Consider the following 17,942-nt stretch of genomic DNA (forward strand, 5'->3'; position numbering starts at 1 on the left):
TGTGACACTACTGTTGTCGCTATTGGTGATATAGAGGTGTTGTTCGGCTACCATGTTATGCTGTGTGTCACGTGTCCATGACTGTTCTGTTTCCACGTGCGGCAGCCTGAAGCACAGCCAGGACTGTTTTTGATTCATTCCTAATGTCATCAAAAAGTATTGCTCCTCCACTAGAACCTGAACAGTCCGACTTCAGAAAATAAAATCTTGGCACATTAAGTGACGCTGTGTTTTTCTGTTATTTTCTAGGTAATTGAGTTTGATACATTTTAATATTTTTGGTCCCTCAAGGCCTATATTCAAGGTCCTATATTCATGGTTCGCCACTGAAACAACATACATTGCAATATTGTCTCGTTAATAGTTTGTTTTTAATCAGCTCAGCTGTAATTTTCCATTATGCATTTTATATATAGATGGGTCAATTTAAATTTAAAAAGATCAAATGAACTGAACTCATGTTGGTCCTTTTTTAAATGTAATGATTTTTTCTGTCCATTTCTAATGATAGACAATCAAACCTGTATTCATCTAGTTTTTCAGCTTCTAGAAAGATGATTCACTTTTGTCTTATTTTGCCTACAAACCATGCTTGGTTTGTCTGACCGTTTTTGAATCATGCATGTCTATAGTTTCTCAGTGTCTTGTCTATTCAAGAAATATCCGATTTTGACAGTTTGCCTGTATCCCAGACAGAGTAGTAAACATTTTAAATTGGTGTTCAATATTTAGTTTACAAACCCGATAAAAGCCTTACTAGAATTCATGACTTCCCTTATTTGAGACACCACTCACTCCCCTTTGAAGAAGCGACGCTCCTTTTTACGTCCTGTCCTCTACGACGTGTTCCATTTCCAACCCGACCGCAACTCACCCGGAGTTCACTTTTCTTACCGGCGACAGACGCTCCTCTTCGGCAGAGAACCGCGCCGCAGCCCTCGCATCAAGCGACCCTGTTTCTGGGGGGGCGGGGTCGACGGACGGACGGACGGTCGGTCATTCATCCGATGTAAATACGACAACGTTCATGTCGCTGAGTGCGTTTTATTTCTGAAAACTTTGGATAAACCAAGCGCGCACCGGCAATCTACGAGAGGTAAGTTGACTTTTCTGAACTTGTGAGTTCGTTGGCAAACTAAATTGCTAATGTTAGCTAACTGTAGCATGGCCGCTGATGTCAAAACGAAGTTAAATTGATAAAACTATTGTAAGTACGCGTGTTGCCGTCGTATGAATGTGTTTGTTTGGAGGTAACTAGATATTTAGTGGAGTCTGAAATCTTATGTCGGCACTTGCTACTATCCCGCTCACAACATACTTTCTACGCATTCTTCTACCGACCGACCGACGGACGGACGAGGTGGTTTCCGAGGCAGACGCTACTCACGCCCCATGTACGTTAAGCTGCATTTTTACAACTGAAATAACATAACTAGCATCAAAGACCAGCAGTCCTGCTGTGTTTTTTTTAAGCCAGCGATCTGTAGTACACGCAACGGAGCTATTTATAAAGTGTCCGTCTGGTTCAAAGGGAACTTTTTGAGAATGTCATCCGTGTTTTATTTTAAACACCTGTCCATTTGTAGTAGAGCTAGAGTTACAGCTATGCCTGGTGCAAAGAGGGACAAGCCAAATACATTTCAGTTGTTGAGAGCATAACTTTTTAATTTAAACGTTTGTATCTAAGTTATATATATTTACAGCTAAGAATGTGCCAACTAAAAGAGAGCTGCTGTACATGAAATTGACCGCATTCATTGAGCCTTGTTTGGATACACAGCAACCAATCTGTTGTATCACTGCGTCCAACTTACACATTACCTTGGTGTGATTTTCTATTTTTTCCGGTGTCATCATTGTCAACAGATCTAGATGTGGAAGATTAACAGTTGAAGTCAGAAGTTTACATACACTTAGGTTGGAGTCATTAAAACTCGTTTTTCAACCACTCCACAAATGTCTTGTTAACAAACTATAGTTTTGGCAAGTCAGTTAGGACATCTACTTTGTGCATTCCACAAGTCATTTTTACAACAATTGTTAACAGACAGATTATTTCACTTATAATTCACTGTATCACAATTCCAGTGGGTCAGAAGTTTACATACACTAGTTGACTGTGCCTTTAAACAGCTTGGAAAATTCCCCAAAATATGTCATGGCTTTAGAAGCTTCTGATAGGCTAATTGACCTAATTTGAGTCAATTGGAGGTGTACCTGTGGATGTATTTCAAGGCCTACCTTCAAACTCAGTGCCTCTTTGCTTGACATCATGGGAAAATCAAAAGAAATCATCCAAGACCTCAGAAAAACAAATTGTTGACCTCCAAGTCTGGTTCATACTTGGGAGCAATTTCCAAACACCTGAAGGTACCACGTTCATCTGTACAAACAATAGTACGCAAGTATAAACACCATGGGACCATGCAGCCGTCATACCGCTCAGGAAGGAGACTCGTTCTGTCTCCTAGAGATGAACGTACTTTCGTGAAAATCAATCCCAGAACAGCAGCAAAGGACCTTGTGAAGATGCTGGAGGAACCGGGTACAAAATTTTCTATATCCACAGTAAAACGAGTCCTATATTGACATAACCTGAAAGGCCGCTCAGCAAGGAAGAAGCCACTGCTTCAAAACCGCCATAAAAAAGCCAGACTACGGTTTGCAACTGCACATGGGGACAAAGATTGTACTTTTTGAGAAATGTCCTCTGGTCTGATAAAACAAAAATAGAACTGTTTGGCCATAATGACCATCGTTATATTTGGAGGAAAAAGGGGGAGGCTTGCAAGCTGAAGAACACCATCCCAACCGTGAAGCTCAGGAGTGGCAGCATCATGTTGTGGGGGTGCTTTGCTGCAGGAGGGACTGGTGCACTTCACAAAATAGATGGCATCACGAGGAAAGACAATTGTGGATATATTGAAGCAACATCTCAAGACCTGGTGGCCATTGCAAAGCCCTGACCTCAATCCTGTAGAAAATGTGTGGGCAGAACTGAAAAGAGTGTGTGAGCAAGTAAAACAATTTAAAGGCAATGCTACCAAATACTAATTGACTGTAAGTAAACTTTTGACCCACTGGGAATGTGATGAAAGAAATAAAAGCTGAAATATATCATTCTCTCTACTATTATTCTGACATTTCACATTCTTAAAGTGGTGATCCTAAAACAGGGAATTTTTACTTGGATTAAATGTCAATATTTGTGAAATTGAGTTTAAATGTGTTTGGCTATGTAAACTTCAACTGTATGATGGGTTTGACACGTGGAAGAGAGATGAGGGGTTTGACACGTGGAAGAGAGATGAGGGGTTTGACACGTGGAAGAGAGATGAGGGGTTTGACACGTGGAAGAGAGATGAGGGGTTTGACACGTGGAAGAGAGATGAGGGGTTTGACACGTGGAAGAGAGATGAGGGGTTTGACACGTGGAAGAGAGATGAGGGGTTTGACACGTGGAAGAGAGATGAGGGGTTTGACACGTGGAAGAGAGATGAGGGGTTTGACACGTGGAAGAGAGATGAGGGGTTTGACATTGGCCCTCTGTTCATCCTGCTTTAGGATAGGGGTTGTGTCTAAGGACATTGATTGGGTTGTGGCCATTTCCTTTTACATTCCCGTAGTGTGTCCCTGGCTTTTTCTCCTGGTGTTTCTTTGGCCAGGGGTATAACATGTCAACCTAACATATCCCCTCCTCTCTTCCCTATATCCCCCTTCCCCTTCATAATCTCTGCCTCTCCCCCTGCTCCTGGATTAGGGGATTTCCCCCTGCCTGCCTTCCTGATGACGGGTTCTTAATCTCTAATCCAGCCTACTTCCTAACAGCCCCTAACCCACCACTCTCTAACACACTCACTCACTCAGTCGTGTTGGGGCAGTATCCAGGTTTTCATACCGTTTCTGTACCATACCGAGGTATATGATACTACTGGACACAATGGGTATAGTGTTGATATGGTACTACTGGACACAATGGGTATAGTGTTGGTATGGTACTACTGGACACAATGGGTATAGTGTTGATATGGTACTACTGGACACAATGGGTATAGTGTTGGTATGGTACTACTGGACACAATGGGTATAGTGTTGATATGGTACTACTGGACACAATGGGAGGTATAGTGTTGGTATGGTACTACTGGACACAATGGGAGGTATAGTGTTGGTATGGTACTACTGGACACAATGGGAGGTATAGTGTTGATATGGTACTACTGGACACAATGGGAGGTATAGTGTTGATATGGTACTACTGGACACAATGGGGTATAGTGTTGGTATGGTACTACTGGACACAATGGGTATAGTGTTGGTATGATACTACTAGACACAATGGGAGGTATAGTGTTGGTATGGTACTACTGGACACAATGGGTATAGTGTTGATATGGTACTACTGGACACAATGGGAGGTATAGTGTTGATATGGTTTTCTGGGAAAGGTTGGCGATGTGGGCTGGTTGAAAGGAGAAGGTTTTCTGGGAAAGGTTGGCGATGTGGGCTGGTTGAAAGGAGAAGGTTTTCTGGGAAAGGTTGGCGATGTGGGCTGGTTGAAAGGAGAAGGTTTTCTGGGAAAGGTTGGCGATGTGGGCTGGTTGAAAGGAGAAGGTTTTCTGGGAAAGGTTGGCGATATGGGCTGGTTGAAAGGAGAAGGTTTTCTGGGAAAGGTTGGCGATGTGGGCTGGTTGAAAGGAGAAGGTTTTCTGGGAAAGGTTGGCGATATGGGCTGGTTGAAAGGTTGCATCAACTGGAATATTGCAACTGCAGTATGACAACAGAGGTTTGAGGTTTCAAGTACGTTGTTGCTTGAGAATTGATCGGCTCGTAGTAGTTAACAAGCCTCTGTAGCCTGTACAGGGTGATTCTGCCCTAGCAAACTGCTCGTAGTAGTTAACAAGCCTCTGTAGCCTGTACAGGGTGATTCTGCCATCAACTGCTGGAACCTCTGTAGCCTGTACAGGGTGATTCTGCCCTAGCAAACAGAGGTAGCCTTACAGGTGTTCTGCCCAAGCAAACTGCTTAGTACCTCTGTAGCCTGTACAGGGTGATTCTGCCCTAGCAAACTGCTCGTAGTAGTTAACAAGCCTCTGTAGCCTGTACAGGGTGATTCTGCCCTAGCAAACTGCTCGTAGTAGTTAACATGCCTCTGTAGCCTGTACAGGCTGGTTCTGCCCTAGCAAACTGCTCGTAGTACCTCTGTAGCCTGTAACAAACTGCTCGTAGTAGTTCAAGCCTAGCCTGTACAGGGTGGTTCTGCCCTAGCAAACTGCTCTAGTAGTTAGCCTCTGTAGCCTGTACAGGGTGGTTCTGCCCTAGCAAACTGCTCGTAGTAGTTAACAAGCCTCCCTATTCTGCCTAGCAAACTGCTAGTAGTTAACAAGCCTCTGTAGCCTGTACAGGGTGATTCTGCCCTAGCAAACTGCTCGTAGTAGTTAACAAGCCTCTGTAGCCTGTACAGGGTGGTTCTGCCCTAGCAAACTGCTCGTAGTAGTTAACAAGCCTCTGTAGCCTGTACAGGGTGATTCTGCCCTAGCAAACTGCAAACTGCTCTGTAGCCTGTAGTAAGCAAACCTCTGTAGCCTGTACAGGGTGATTCTGCCCTAGCAAACTGCTCGTAGCCTGTAGTTAACGTAGTAGTTAAAGCCTCTGTAGCCTGTACAGGGTGATTCTGCCCTAGCAAACTGCTCGTAGTACCTCTGTAGCCTGTACAGGGTGGTTCTGCCCTAGCAAACTGCTCGTAGTAGTTAACAAGCCTCTGTAGCCTGTACAGGGTGGTTCTGCCCTAGCAAACTGCTCGTAGTAGTTAACAAGCCTCTGTAGCCTGTACAGGGTGATTCTGCCCTAGCAAACTGCTCGTAGTACCTCTGTAGCCTGTACAGGGTGGTTCTGCCCTAGCAAACTGCTCGTAGTACCTCTGTAGCCTGTACAGGGTGGTTCTGCCCTAGCAAACAAGCCTCTGTAGCCTGTACAGGGTGATTCTGCCCTAGCAAACTGCTCGTAGTAGTTAACAAGCCTCTGTAGCCTGTACAGGTTCTGTGCAAACTTCTGCCCTAGCAAACTGCTCGTAGTAGTTAACAAGCCTCTGTAGCCTGTACAGGGTGGTTCTGCCCTAGCAAACTGCTCGTAGTACCTCTGTAGCCTGTACAGGGTGATTCTGCCCTAGCAAACTGCTCGTAGTAGTTAACAAGCCTCTGTAGCCTGTACAGGGTGGTTCTGCCCTAGCAAACTGCTCGTAGTAGTTAACAAGCCTCTGTAGCCTGTACAGGGTGATTCTGCCCTAAGCAAACTGCTCGTAGCCTGTACAGTTCTTAACATGCCTCTGTAGCCTGTACAGGGTGGTTCTGCCCTAGCAAACTGCTCGTAGCCTGTACAAACTGCTCGTAGTACCTCTGTAGCCTGTACAGGGTGATTCTGCCCTAGCAAACTGCTCGTAGTAGTTAACAAGCCTCTGTAGCCTGTACAGGGTGGTTCTGCCCTAGCAAACTGCTCGTAGTAGTTAACAAGCCTCTGTAGCCTGTACAGGGTGATTCTGCCCTAGCAAACTGCTCGTAGTAGTTAACAAGCCTCTGTAGCCTGTACAGGCAAACTGTGATTCTGCCCTATTCTGCCCAAACTGCTCGTAGTAGTTAACAAGCCTCTGTAGCCTGTACAGTGGTGATTCTGCCCTAGCCTGCAAACTGCTCGTAGTAGTTAACAAGCCTCTGTAGCCTGTACAGGGTGATTCTGCCCTAGCAAACTGCTCGTAGTTAACAAGCCTCTTAACAGGGTGGTTCTGCAAACTCTCGTAGTACCTCTGTAGCCTGTACAGGGTGGTTCTGCCCTAGCAAACTGCTCGTAGTACCTCTGTAGCCTGTAGGGTGGTTCTGCCCTAGCAAACTGCTCACCTCTGTAGCCTGTACAGGGTGGTTCTGCCTCTCGTAGTACCTCTGTAGCCTGTACAGGGTGATTCTGCCCTAGCAAACTGCTCGTAGTAGTTAACAAGCCTCTGTAGCCTGTACAGGGTGATTCTGCCCTAGCAAACTGCTCTGTAGGGTGGTTTCTGTACCTCTGTAGCCTTAACAAGCCTCTGTAGCCTGTACAGGGTGGTTCTGCCCTAGCAAACTGCTCGTAGTACCTCTGTAGCCTGTACAGGGTGATTCTGCCCTAGCAAACTGCTCGTAGTAGTTAACAAGCCTCTGTAGCCTGTACAGGGTGATTCTGCCCTAGCAAACTGCTCGTAGTAGTTAACAAGCCTCTGTAGCCTGTACAGGGTGGTTCTGCCCTAGCAAACTGCTCGTAGTACCTCTGTAGCCTGTACAGGGTGATTCTGCCCTAGCAAACTGCTCGTAGTACCTCTGTAGCCTGTACAGGGTGGTTCTGCCCTAGCAAACTGCTCGTAGTACCTCTGTAGCCTGTACAGGGTGGTTCTGCCCTAGCAAACTGCTCGTAGTACCTCTGTAGCCTGTACAGGGTGGTTCTGCCTAGCAAACCTCGTAGTACCTCTGTAGCCTGTACAGGGTGGTTCTGCCCTAGCAAACTGCTCGTAGTACCTCTGTAGCCTGTACAGGGTGATTCTGCCCTAGCAAACTGCTCGTAGTACCTCTGTAGCCTGTACAGGGTGATTCTGCCCTAGCAAACTGCTCGTAGTACCTCTGTAGCCTGTACAGGGTGATTCTGCCCTAGCAAACTGCTCGTAGTACCTCTGTAGCCTGTACAGGGTGATTCTGCCCTAGCAAGCCAACACATACAGTAACTCCTCATAGCGTGGATCTGAGAAACATGACTTTTATTTACCTTGGTTTCACAGTGACTTTATACAGTTACTGCTAACATGACCACCTATTCTCTCCAAAACACAGTACAATACGAGGCAGGATATTTGTCCACATGATTAAACATGTATTTAATGTAGCCTAAATGGACTTTATTTTTGACCAAAATGAGCAGTACCTTTTTTTTGCTTGGTACGGTGGAATAGCGCAGGGGTATTCAACTGTGGCCCTTCCGAGGTTCGGAGCCTGCTGTTTTTCCACATCTATCTGATAATTAATTGCACCTACTTGGTGTCCCAGGTCTAAATGAGTCCCCAGTTAGAGGGGATCAGAACCGCTGATATGCTAACGGTTAGCAGCTAACCATTTATTGCTGTCCGATATCCGCTTACATATGAGCCTCTTATCAGTTTAAATTTCATCTAAATTATTCTCATGTTCAGATATTTTTTTGGGGGCTGATTTTTGAATATTGACACTGTCTCTCCTCTAACACCCTAAACCCTTATCACACCATCTGGATTAGGCAGGGATTGTGTCTGTGTCTGACGAAAACCGCACGCACACAACACACCCTTATTCTTGATGACCGGTTCAGTTTTAATGTCCTTATGTTGTAGATTATGCAATATTTGCACTATAATTCATAGCATTAATAGACCTCATAACATCTACCTGTGGTAGGTAATGAGTGATTCCTCACGAAACACAGACAAAGAACATAACATGATTGTGGGGATTTTCACAATGTAGCCGATGGAACACAATGTAGCCGGTGGAACACAATGTAGCCGGTGGAACACAATGTAGCCGGTGGAACACAATGTAGCCGGTGGAACACAATGTAGCCGGTGGAACACAATGTAGCCGGTGGAACACAATGTAGCCGGTGGAACACAATGTAGCCGGTGGAACACAGTGTAGCCGGTGGAACACAGTGTAGCCGGTGGAACACAGTGTGTGGAACACAGTGTAGCCCGTAGAACACAGTGTAGAACACAGTGTAGCCTGTAGAACACAGTGTAGCCCGTAGAACACAGTGTAGAACAGTGTAGCCCGTAGAACACATTGTAGAACACAGTGTAGCCCGTAGAACACAGTGTAGCCCGTAGAACACATTGTAGAACACAGTGTAGCCCGTATAACACAGTGTAGCCCGTAAAACACAGTGTAGCCCGTGGAACACAGTGTAGCCCGTGGAACACAGTGTAGCCCGTGGAACACAATGTAGTCCGTGGAACACAGTGTAGCCCGTGGAACACAGTGTAGCCCGTAGAACACAGTGTAGAACACAATGTAGCCCGTGGAACACAGTGTAGAACACAATGTAGCCCGTAGAACACAGTGTAGACCGTAGAACACAGTGTAGCCCGTAGAACACAGTGTAGCCCGTAGAACACAATGTAGAACACAGTGTAGCCGGTGGAACACAGTGTAGCCCGTAGAACACAGTGTAGCCGGTGGAACACAGTGTAGCCCGTAGAACACAGTGTAGCCCGTAGAATGGGCCTTTGAAGGAAGGATTGTTGACATACAGTATATTTGACATTTGTATCAAAGCATAATTGAGAAATAATAGATTTAAAGTTGGCATATTTCTGACATTTTGGCCTCACCCAGGTCTCCTTTAAGACTCCATAATGTTTAAATAAGCATTAAGGCCTGAGGGGGGGCTGTTCTTAGGCACGATGTATCGCAGAGTATACAGCCCTTAGCCGTGGTATATTGGCCATATATCACAACCCCCTGAGGTGCCTTATTGCTGTTATAATCTGGTTACCAATGTAATTAGAGCAGTACAGCCAGAAGAGGACTGGCCACCCCACATAGCCTGGTTCCTCTCCACCCAGCACAGCCAGAATAGGACTGGCCACCCCACATAGCCTGGTTCCTCTCCACCCAGCACAGCCAGAAGAGGACTGGCCACCCCACATAGCCTGGTTCCTCTCCACCCAGCACAGCCAGAAGAGGACTGGCCACCCCACATAGCCTGGTTCCTCTCCACCCAGCACAGCCAGAAGAGGACTGGCCACCCCACAGAGCCTGGTTCCTCTCCACCCAGCACAGCCAGAAGAGGACTGGCCACCCCACATAGCCTGGTTCCTCTCCACCCGGCACAGCCAGAAGAGGACTGGCCACCCCACAGAGCCTGGTTCCTCTCCACCCGGCACAGCCAGAAGAGGACTGGCCACCCCACAGAGCCTGGTTCCTCTCCACCCAGTACAGCCAGAAGAGGACTGGCCACCCCACAGAGCCTGGTTCCTCTCCACCCAGTACAGCCAGAAGAGGACTGGCCACCCCACATAGCCTGGTTCCTCTCCACCCAGCACAGCCAGAAGAGGACTGGCCACCCCACAGAGCCTGGTTCCTCTCCACCCAGTACAGCCAGAAGAGGACTGGCCACCCCACATAGCCTGGTTCTTCAGAGCCTTTCTAGGGAGTTTTTTTTTTCCTAGCCACCGTGCTTTTACACCTGCATTGCTTGCTGTTTGGGGTTTTAGGCTGGGTTTCTGTACAGCACTTTGAGATATCAGCTGATGTACGAAGGGCTATATAAATACATTTGATTTGATTTGATTTAAAAATGTTTTGTCATACCCGTTGTATCTTGTCTGATATACCACGACTGTCAGCCAATAAGCATTCAGCTCTGGAACCACCCAGTTTATAAGCTGATTGTAGAATATTGCCCCTAAACCCTAAACCCTTACCCCTAACCCCTTACTCCTAACCCCTAAATCCTTACCCCCTAACCCCTAAATCCTTACCCACCTAACCCCTAAACCCTTACCCCTAAACCCTAACCCCTAAACCCTTACCACACTATCTGGATGCGGCAGGGTGCTACAAATGTTGTAAGGAAAAGCTTTTTACCGTTTTATCTATGAGTAGTATTTTAATTCCAGTGACTTTTATTTACATTTATGAATATTGACAAATAAACATCAGGGATGTGCATCTTTTCCTTTCAATACGATTCGATACAAATGTCAAAGAGTTCAACAATCCTTCCTCTTAAAGGACCATTTCTATGAATTTATATTAATTTATATTACATTTGAATTACATTTGAATTACATTTATATTACATTTGAATTACATTTGAATTACATTTATATTACATTTATATTACATTTAAATTACATTACATTTTTGCCTGAGTTTTGTGAGGAATCTCTGTAATCTAAAGAGCCCTGCTCAGAAGTAGTTCACTATGTAAAGAATTGGGTGGCATTTAGGACGCGAGGCTTTCTTAACAACATGCAAATATCCGTCTAGTCTTCCCTGTTGGTTACGATGCAAATGGTGATCGTGCTGCCGATGGTAGACCAACCCGACTGGTCTATCCGGTTCTGTTTGTTTGGTTAAAGACTGAGGGAGAGGGGATTGCAGAACGAGAGGAGGGGAGTGGAACGTTTACTGTTCATTTTACATTACATTATTTCACTTTAGTTTATCTACTTCAGCGATGTAAACATATGTTTCCCATGACAATAAAGCCCTGAAATGGAATTGAGAGGATTGCAGAGCAGTAAGAGAGGAGAGACCAGGAGGGAAATGAGGAGGGGGATTTAAATACTCTGTTGTTTGAACACCTGGTGTACAACCGGATGAACCTGACTGAGGCTGCAGTATTAACACTACCACGCCCTGCTACCGTCTCCCCCAGTCACACTACCACCCCCTGCTACCGTCTCCCCCAGTCACACTACCACGCCCTGCTACCATCTCCCCCAGTCACACTACCACGCCTGCTACCATCTCCCCCAGTCACACTACACGCCCTGCTACCATCTCCCCCAGTCACACTACCACCCCTGCTACCTTCTCCCCAGTCACACTACCACCATCTCCCCCAGTCACACTACCACCCCCTGCTACCATCTCCCCAGTCACCCTGCTACCATCTCCCCCAGTCACACTACCACCCCCTGCTACCATCTCCCCCAGTCACCTGCTACCATCTCCCCCAGTCACACTACCACCCCTGCTACCATCTCCCCCAGTCACCCTGCTACCATCTCCCCCAGTCACACTGCTACCCCCTGCTACCATCTCCCCAGTCACACTGCTACCATCTCCCCAGTCACACTACCACCCCCTGCTACCGTCTCCCCCAGTCACACTACCACGCCCTGCTACCATCTCCCCCAGTCACACTACCACGCCCTGCTACCATCTCCCCCAGTCACACTACCACCCCCTGCTACCATCTCCCCCAGTCACACTACCACCATCTCCCCCAGTCACACTACCACCCCCTGCTACCATCTCCCCCAGTCACCCTGCTACCATCTCCCCCAGTCACACTACCACCCCCTGCTACCATCTCCCCAGTCACCCTGCTACCATCTCCCCCAGTCACACTGCTACCCCCTGCTACCATCTCCCCAGTCACACTGCTACCATCTCCCCCAGTCACACTACCACCCCCTGCTACCGTCTCCCCAGTCACACTACCACCCCCTGCTACCGTCTCCCCCAGTCACACTACCACCCCCTGCTACCATCTCCCCAGTCACACTACCACCCACCCGTCTCCCCCAGTCACACTACCTGCTCTCTCCCCAGTCACACTACCACCCCTGCTACCGTCTCCCCCAGTCACACTACCACCCCCTGCTACCGTCTCCCCCAGTCACACTACCACCCCCTGCTACCGTCTCCCGAGTCACACTACCACCCCCTGCTACCATCTCCCCCAGTCACCCTGCTACCATCTCCCCAGTCACACTACCACCCCCTGCTACCATCTCCCCCAGTCACCCTGCTACCATCTCCCCCAGTCACACTACCCACCCCCTGCTACCATCTCCCCAGTCACACTACCACCCCTGCTACCGTCTCCCCCAGTCACACTACCACCCCTGCTACCATCTCCCCCAGTCACCCTGCTACCATCTCCCCAGTCACACTACCACCCCCTGCTACCATCTCCCCAGTCACCTACTGCTACCATCTCCCCAGTCACACTACCACCCCTGCTACCATCTCCCCAGTCACCCTGCTACCATCTCCCCCAGTCACACTGCTGCCCCCTGCTACCATCTCCCCCAGTCACACTGCTACCATCTCCCCCAGTCACACTACCACCCCCTGCTACCGTCTCCCCAGTCACACTACCACCCCTGCTACCATCTCTCCCAGTCACACTACCACGCCCTGCTACCATCTCCCCAGTCACACTACCACCCCCTGCTACCATCTCCCCCAGTCACACTACCACCCCCTGCTACCATCTCCCCCTCACACTACCACCATCTCCCCCAGTCACACTACCACCCCCTGCTACCATCTCCCCAGTCACCCTGCTACCATCTCCCCAGTCACCTGCTACCATCTCCCCCAGTCACCCTGCTACCATCTCCCCCAGTCACACTACCACCCCCTGCTACCATCTCCCCCAGTCACCCTGCTACCATCTCCCCCAGTCACACTGCTACCCCCTGCTACCATCTCCCCCAGTCACACTACCACCCCCTACCGTCTCCCCCAGTCACTACCACCCCCTGCTACCGTCTCCCCCAGTCACACTACCACCCCTGCTACCGTCTCCCCCAGTCACACCACCCCCTGTCTCCCCCAGTCTCCCCCAGTCACTACCACCCCTGCTACCATCTCCCCCCAGTCACCCTGCTGCCGTCTCCCCCAGTCACTGCACCCCCTGCTACCATCTACCATCTCACCCAGTCACACTACCACCCCCTGCTACCATCTCCCCCAGTCACACATCTCGTCTCCCCCAGTCACACTACCACCCCCTGCTACCATCTCCCCACACTACCACCCCCTGCTACCATCTCCCCCAGTCACCCTGCTACCATCTCCCCCAGTCACACTACCACCCCTGCTACCATCTCCCCCAGTCACCCTGCTACCATCTCCCCTCACACTACCCACCCCCTGCTACCGTCTCCCCCAGTCACACTACCACCCCCTGCTACCGTCTCCCGAGTCACACTACCACCCCTGCTACCATCTCCCCAGTCACCCTGCTACCATCTCCCCCAGTCACACTACCACCCCCTGCTACCATCTCCCCCAGTCACCCTGCTACCATCTCCCCCAGTCACACTGCCACCCCCTGCTACCATCTCCCCCAGTCACACTGCTACCATCTCCCCAGTCACACTACCACCCCCTGCTACCGTCTCCCCCAGTCCACTACCACCACCCCCTGCTACCATCTCTCCCAGTCCACCGCCCTGCTACCATCTCCCCCAGTCACTACCACCCCTGCTACCATCTCCCCCAGTCACACTACCACCCCCTGCTACCATCTCCCCCAGTCCACCACCATCTCCCCAGTCACACTACCACCCCCTGCTACCATCTCCCCCAGTCATCATCTCCCCAGTCACACTACCACCCCCTGCTACCATCTCCCCCCAGTCACCCTGCTCATCTCCCCAGTCACACTACCACCCCCTGCTACCATCTCCCCAGTCACCTGCTACCATCTCCCCCAGTCACACTGCTACCCCCTGCTACCATCTCCCCAGTCACACTGCTACCATCTCCCCCAGTCACTACCACCCCCTGCTACCGTCTCCCCCAGTCACACTACCACCCCCTGCTACCGTCTCCCCCAGTCACACTACCACCCCTGCTACCGTCTCCCCCAGTCACACTACCACCCCCTGCTACCGTCTCCCCCAGTCACACTACCACCCCTGCTACAGTCTCCCCCAGTCACACTACCACCCCTGCTACCATCTCACCCAGTCACACTACCACCCCCTGCTACCGTCTCCCCCAGTCACACTACCACCCCCTGCTACCGTCTCCCAGTCACACTACCACCCCTGCTACCATCTCCCCCAGTCACACTGCTACCTTCTCCCCAGTCACACTACCACCCCCTGCTACCATCTCCCCCAGTCACACTGCTACCCCCTGTTACCGTCTCCCCCAGTCACACTGCCACCCCCTGCTACCGTCTCCCCCAGTCACACTACACCCCTGCTACCGTCTCCCCCAGTCACACTACCACCCCCTGCTACCGTCTCCCCCAGTCACACTACCACCCCCTGCTACCGTCTCCCCAGTCACACTACCACCCCTGCTACCGTCTCCCAGTCACACTACCACCCCTGCTACCATCTCCCCAGTCACCCTGCTACCATCTCCCCAGTCACACTACCCACCCCTGCCCCTGTCACACTACCACCCCCCCTGCTACCGTCTCCCGAGTCACACTACCACCCCCTGCTACCATCTCCCCAGTCACCCTGCTACCATCTCCCCAGTCACACTACCACCCCTGCTACCATCTCCCCCCAGTCACCCTGCTACCATCTCCCCCAGTCACACTACCACCCCTGCTACCGTCTCCCGAGTCACACTACCACCCCCTGCTACCATCTCCCCAGTCACCCTGCTACCATCTCCCCAGTCACACTACCACCCCCTGCTACCATCTCCCCAGTCACACTGCTACCTTCTCCCCCAGTCACACTACCACCCCCTGCTACCATCTCCCCAGTCACAATGCTACCATCTCCCCCAGTCACACTACCACCCCCTGCTACCGTCTCCCCCAGTCACACTACCACCCCTGCTACCGTCTCCCCCAGTCACACTACCACCCCCTGCTACCGTCCTCCCCCAGTCACACTACCACCCCTGCACCGTCTCCCCCAGTCACACTACCACCCCTGCTACCGTCTCCCCCAGTCACACTACCACCCCCTGCTACCGTCTCCCCAGTCACACTACCACCCCTGCTACCGTCTCCCCCAGTCACCCTGCTACCATCTCCCCCAGTCACACTACCACCCCCTGCTACCGTCTCCCCATCACACTACCACCCCTGCTACCGTCTCCCGAGTCACACTACCACCCCCTGCTACCGTCTCCCCCCAGTCACACTCCACCCCCTGCTACCGTCTCTCAGTCACACTACCACCCCCTGCTACCGTCTCCCCCAGTCACCCTGCTACCATCTCCCCCAGTCACGCTACCATCTCCCCCAGTCACACTACCACCCCCTGCTACCGTCTCCCCAGTCACCCTGCTACCATCTCCCCCAGTCACACTACCACCCCCTGCTACCATCTCCCAGAGTCACACTACCACCCCCTGCTACCGTCTCCCCCAGTCACACTACCACCCCCTGCTACCGTCTCCCCCAGTCACTACCCACCCCCTGCTACCGTCTCCCCCAGTCACACTACCACCCCTGCTACCATCTCCCCAGTCACCCTGCTACCATCTCCCCCAGTCACTACCACCCCTGCTACCGTCTCCCCCAGTCACACTACCACCCCCTGCTACCGTCTCCCCCATCCTTCCATTTTGAGGATGAGGTGTTTATTTATCGTCAACGACCAGGACTCGTTCGAGGGCTCCCAAACCCTCCACCATTTTCTGTTTGGTTCCCCACGGCGTTGATCTGTGGAATAATCAGTTTCATACATCATATTCATTCCTCATCCATACATTATATACATGTAACATGCAGGGTTCACAGAATATGTCCTCATCCATACATTATATACATGTAACATGCAGGTTTCACAGAATATGTCCTCATCCATACATTATCTATATGTAACATGCAGGTTTCACAGAATATGTCCTCATCCATACATTATATACATGTAACATGCAGGTTTCACAGAATATGTCCTCATCCATACATTATATACATGTAACATGCAGGTTTCACAGAATATGTCCTCATCCATAGATTATAAGCAGTGGGTTAACTAGTGTGATTGGAAGAACAAACAAAAACAGGCTAATTTCTTTAGGCTCATTTGTATTTTCATATCTATGGTAATGATGAATGAATGATTTTTATAGAACAATTATTTTCACAATGAAATTAGCCTGATTTTGTTTATTTTCTAGGGCATCTAGAAAATAAATCAACAGCGCCACTCGGGAAGCCAGGGCCCCACATGCGGCTTTTTCCTTAAAGAGGACAAGAGGACATCAACATGTCACATTTCTACATGAACAATAATTTAACATAGCATTGTGTATTCTGTACAGTAGGCCACACCCACAGTGTCTTCAGAATGTATTCCGTACAGTAGACCACACCCACAGTGTCTTCAGAATGTATTCCGTACAGTAGGCCACACCCACAGTGTCTTCAGAATGTATTCCGTACAGTAGGCCACACCCACAGTGTCTTCAGAATGTATTCCGTACAGTAGGCCACACCCACAGTGTCTTCAGAATGTATTCTGTACAGTAGGCCACACCCACAGTGTCTTCAGAATGTATTCTGTACAGTAGGCCACACCCACAGTGTCTTCAGAATGTATTCCGTACAGTAGGCCACACCCACAGTGTCTTCAGAATGTATTCCGTACAGTAGGCCACACCCACAGTGTCTTCAGAATGTATTCTGTACAGTAGGCCACACCCACAGTGTCTTCAGAATGTATTCCGTACAGTAGGCCACACCCACAGTGTCTTCAGAATGTATTCCGTACAGTAGGCCACACCCACAGTGTGTCTGTACAGAATGTATTCTGTACAGTAGGCCACACCCACAGTGTCTTCAGAATGTATTCCGTACAGTAGGCCACACCCACAGTGTCTTCAGAATGTATTCTGTACAGTAGGCCACACCCACAGTGTCTTCAGAATGTATTCCGTACAGTAGGCCACACCCACAGTGTCTTCAGAATGTATTCTGTACAGTAGGCCACACCCACAGTGTCTTCAGAATGTATTCCGTACAGTAGGCCACACCCACAGTGTCTTCAGAATGTATTCCGTACAGTAGACCACACCCACAGTGTCTTCAGAATGTATTCTGTACAGTAGGGCACACCCACAGTGTCTTCAGAATGTATTCCGTACAGTAGGCCACACCCACAGTGTCTTCAGAATGTATTCACACAGTAGACCACACCCACAGTGTCTTGCAGATTGTATTTAAAGTGGATGACATTCAGATGTATTGTGTCACTAGGCCACACCACAGTGTCTTCAGAATGTATTCCGAAACATTTTAGGCCACATTTAACAGTGTCTTCAGAATGTCTTGATTCAAGTAGGCCACACCCACAGTGTCTTCAGAATGTATTCCGTACAGTAGGCCACACCCACAGTGTCTTCAGAACGTATTCACACCCCTTGACTTTCTCCACATTTTGTTGTTGTGTTGCAGCCTGAATTTAAAATGGATGACATTGAGATATTGTGTCACTGGCCTACACACAA

At 49.6% G+C, this 17,942-nt stretch overlaps 1 protein-coding gene across 1 annotated transcript in view; it reads left to right on the forward strand.

The window, feature by feature from the left end:
* The first annotated feature begins 870 nt into the window (after window positions 1-870).
* The window catches only part of plxnb3 (plexin B3), a 297,715-nt gene continuing 280,643 nt past the window's right edge, over window positions 871-17,942 (forward strand). The window contains exon 1 of the mRNA XM_065021111.1: window positions 871-1,096. The gene's annotated coding sequence lies outside the window, so the exon portion shown is untranslated. The remainder of the gene's footprint in view (window positions 1,097-17,942) is intronic.

Source organism: Oncorhynchus nerka, linkage group LG7 (assembly GCF_034236695.1).
Source record: "Oncorhynchus nerka isolate Pitt River linkage group LG7, Oner_Uvic_2.0, whole genome shotgun sequence".
NCBI classification, from domain to species: Eukaryota; Metazoa; Chordata; class Actinopteri; order Salmoniformes; family Salmonidae; genus Oncorhynchus; species Oncorhynchus nerka.